The sequence below is a fragment of the Mus pahari genome, chromosome 12, assembly GCF_900095145.1.
Source record: "Mus pahari chromosome 12, PAHARI_EIJ_v1.1, whole genome shotgun sequence".
Lineage (NCBI taxonomy): Eukaryota > Metazoa > Chordata > Mammalia > Rodentia > Muridae > Mus > Mus pahari.
In genome coordinates, this window is record NC_034601.1 from 86,984,088 (window position 1) to 86,988,850 (window position 4,763).

Consider the following 4,763-nt stretch of genomic DNA (forward strand, 5'->3'; position numbering starts at 1 on the left):
ACACATGTCCATAAACACGGACACACATGCCAGGAACCTGCCCAACAGTTCTCTCTGGATAGCAGCAGTGGGGAGGTATTGGTTGGGGGCAAAACTTTGTTTTTCAGAAGTAAAAGTTGCTTTGTTTTTTTTTTGTTTTGGTTTTTTTTGTTTGTTTGTTTGTTTTTGGGGTTTTCTGAGACAGGGTTTCTCTGTGTAGCCCTGGCTGTCCTGGAACTCACTCTGTAGACCAGGCTGGCCTCAAACTCAGAAATGCAGCTGCCTCTGCTTGCCAAGTGCTGGGATTAAAGGCATGCACCACCACGCCCAGCAATATTTACCTTTCTTGACTCTAAGTTATCCAGAGGCCAGAAGCTGTAGGCCTCTGGCGATTAACACCCAATTGTTAAACATCAGGGGATTAAGAAGTTTTTTGTTGCTGGGCGTGGTGGCACACTCAGAGGCAGAGGCAGGTGGATTTCTGAGTTCAAGGCCAGCCTGGTCTACAAAGTGAGTTCCAGGACAGCCAAGGCTACACAGAGAAACCCTGTCTCGAAAAAAATAAAATAAAAATAAAAATAAAAAAAAAAGAAAGAAAGAAAGAAAGAAAGAAAGAAAGAAAGAAAGAAAGAAAGAAAGAAAATTCACTTTGAAAAGACTCTAGTCTTTATTCCTAAGGGAAAAGGGAGAACTACTTTCTATTGTCCTTAAGAAAAAAAATCTGTCTCTCTCTAGTCATTAAAAATAACCTGTCTGTATATTATGTTTGTCTCAGTTCTTATACTTTCTCAGGATACAGGATCATGTGGTATTCCAAGCATCTTTTTTCAAGTTCAAACATAAATTCAAATCATAAACTGAGTAAGAAGTAACAACAGAGATGTTTACACGTATTCCCATCAAGACTGTTATCTAAGGAAACATTACCTGTCACTAGCTTCACAGGTTAAGCATTTAAATCAATAATTCTTTTTTTTTTGGGGGGGGGGGATTCAAGACAGGGTTTCTCTGTATAGCCCTCGGCTGTCGTGGAACTCACTCTGTAGACCAGGCTGGCCTTGAACTCAGAAATCCGCCTGTCTCTGCCTCCCAAGTGCTGGGACTATGTCTAAGTTAGCACGGCTTTGTCAAGAGGCAAATCATCTGCCTAGTGTTGCATTAGTATTGAAGTTCTGTGTAGACAATATTTTACTTTTTTGCCCTTGCACCTACAATAAATTGCCCATAACCAATTTTATGACCTTTACTTATCAGATAATGGTTTTCACCATCAGCCCAGAAAGAACGTTTTCCCTGATTTTAAATTTGTTTCACGACTGTTTTCTTAGTGCAATTAGCTCATGACACATGACAGTTTACAGAGCCCTAAGTACAGCCTTTATACTTAGAGGGCACAAAACTACCTGTATAGTTTGTATAAATTTAGGTCTATAGAATCATTATTAGAAATTAAGAAATCATATATTTGTCTACATAGCTCGACTACCAGAGAGTGCATTTTCATTTTTTTTTTTTTCTGAGACAGGGTTTCTCTGTGTAGGCTTGGCTGTCCTGGAACTCACTCTGTAGACCAGGCTGCCAGGCTGGTCTCAAACTCAGAAATGCACCTGCCTCTGCCTCCCAAGTGCTGGAATTAAAGGCGTGTGCCACCACGCCTGGCTCGAGTGCATCTTCATTGATCTGCAGAAAGTCTGCCCAGTAGGGTAGGCTAATGCCCAGGGATCATTATCATATTTCATATTTAATAGTAACAGGAAAAGCATAACAAGAATCAGTTCTGAGGACAGGCAGTGGTGGTGCACACCTTTAATCCCAGCACTTGGGAGGCTGAGGCAGGAGGATTTCTGAGTTCAAGGCCAGCCTGGTCTACAGAGTGAGTTCCAGGATAGCCAGAGCTATACAGAGAAACCCTGTCTTGAAACCCCCCACTCCCCACCCCCAAAAAATCAGTTCTGAGATGAACTTCCTAAAAGGCTTGCAATTTTAGAATTTATCCATTGCAGTCATGCGGAATGATTTGTCACCTCCAAGAGATTCACTTGTTAGTATTTGCCTCTCCTAGATGGCTACACACACACACACACACACACACACACACACACACACACACACACACTACCTAAATGTGATAAAACTGTTTTTAAAAGATGGGTTAGGTGTGGTCACATACACCTTTAATTCCAGCATTCAGAGGGCAGTCAGTCAGCAGAAGCAGCAGACCTCTGTGAGCTCAAGGCCAGTATGGTCTACACAGTGAGTTCTAGACCAGCCAGGGCTACACAGTGAGACCCTGCCTTAAAACAAAAACAACTGAAGGACAGGAGATGGGAGACTGCTATTTTGAGCCAACATATGGAAACCCAGCAATGAACAAGACCCTGACTCAGATGAGGTAGAAGGACCCACACATAAGTCTTCTCTGACCTCCACATGTCTGCCATGGTATTTAAATGCCTGTACTCATATGCACATGAACTCCCTGAACTACAAGGAGTGGTGGCAGTTCTGCTTGCCCTGCAATCTGACAGACCTAAGTGCCTGGATACTGTGCCCGCTGGACCACAGGCAAGAGTCAGCTCCCTTCTCTGTAGTCCTCACAGTAGCTCTCCCTGTGATGAATGAGGCTTCTACAAGTGATAATGTAGTTGCAGGGGGAAGGTTTACTGACATTATTTGTCCTTTTCTCAATTTACGAAGGCTGCCACCCACACTTGGTGGTGAAAGTCAGGGTTTCCCACAAGTACACACATCAGGCTGCTGCAACCAACCTTTTCTTCTGCCTGTTAGAGTGGAATCAAAGCACACAGGTCTCTCCGGGCTGCCTTCAGGAAAGGCATGGCTGCCATCAAAACATTCTCACTTGCATCTTCTCAGTGTCAAGGAGCGCCATTTTCCTGGGCTTTCACTAAAAACAAAACACAATTTGTGGAGAACACTGGCCAAAGGTTTGATTTGCAGTTATGATTGATTATTTAAGCAGTGCCAGAGAGGAATTAGATTAAATAGAGAGGTTATGTGCAAAGCATGTATGGTGACTACAGCTACTATGCCAGGAGTAGGTTCCAACATGAAGAAAGACCTAGTACCAAGGCATTCTAAAGTTAGATTATTAAACTGAGAAGTTACACAGAATCAGGTGGTGTGTGTGCTCTGCTCCCTCCCACGCAGGGTGTCCACTGCACCCCAGGCTGCAAGGAAACTCTTAGGTGATCTTAGCTTGTTCACAGACACTTTATTCATGGTGAGCCATGGAGAGTGGGAAAGGGTTTTTCTTAGGGTAAAGTTTCATTGACTGTTTAAAAGTTCTGTGAATGCCTCATTGGTATAGAGAGGCATTCCAAGAATCCCAGGTACTTACTGATCAGGGTCTTATTGGGAAAGAAGAAGTTGAACTTGTAGGTCTTCCAAGGACTACTCAACCTTCCTCGGGTAGAGGGTATGGGGGCTCCGGCTCAGAGGTGAGTACGCCCTGATGGTAATGGGAGCCCTCCATTTTTGTACCAAGCTAAGATGAGTTATCTGAACATGGTAGACCGAGACCTTAATTAGCAGGGTCTCCCCACAGGACAGTATGGGCCTATTCTATTATAAAAGACTAACTTCACCATCATCATAACATCTACATTTCCACAGCAGGGGACAAAACCTAGAACTGTATTTGTGTTTATTCTGCTTCCTTCTCTTCTTAAATCACCAGCATTCAAATTAGAAACTTATAGCAAGGTACGGTAGCACACACCTTTAATCCCAGCGCTTGGGAGGCAGAGGTGGGGGACCTCTGTGGATCTGACATCTGACTAGTCCACATAGTGAGCTCCTGGACAACCAATGCTAGTGAGACCCTATCTTGGGGGCAGGGGAGACCAACAAATTAGCAACTTATTGGCAAAAGTATGTCAAATCCTAAACTTCCAAATAATCACTGAATACAATCCATCAACTTGTGTGCTCCTTGCAGAGTGAGCACTGGTCCTGGTTCTTCAGCCCCACTGAGCTCAGACATGCTCCTCTTCCTCCATGAGCTCATTCCCTGGTCCTGTTTTCCATCTATACTCATTGCCTGGGGCATTACCAAGGCAAAGCCCACTGAACAGTGCAGTCTATCTGAAGACGTCCTGTGTCATTAACCTCCAACTGAGATCTCCCACTGCCCTGAGCTCTGTGCTCACTTGCCTAGAGCTGATGCATCTCCCCTTCAGCCACTCATTGCCTGAGACTCATCTCCTTAATTTCTGCATTCAAAAGATTAGCGAATCCTATTGGCCAGATGATGAGTGGCAGAGGAAACGATAAAGGCTCAAGGGTGCTACACCAGGCATAGTATCCCTGATACTGTCACAGGCCACTTGGTGCATGAACTGGCCGAACCAAGAGACTGGCTGCTATTCCAGAGTGTAACCTCCGAACCCACATGAATATTCAATGTCTATGCTGAGATCACCTCTGAGTACCAGCCTGGTCTACAGAGAGTTCCAGGACACCCAGGGCTACACAGAGAAACCCTGTCTCAAAAAAACTGGGAGGAGGGGGGCAGTGTTGGAGAGATGGCTAAGTAGTTAAGAGCAACAACTGCTCTTCTAGAGGTCATGAGTTCAATTCCCAGCAACCACATGGTGGCTCATAACTATCTGTAATGAAACCCAATGCCCTTTTCTGTGTCTGAAGAAAACGACAGTATACTCACATAAAAGAGAGAGAGAGAGAGAGAGAGAGAGAGAGAGAGAGATATGCAAATCAGCCATTCTCCTATTGTGTAAAATACACCCAGGTATGTTGCCCCAAAC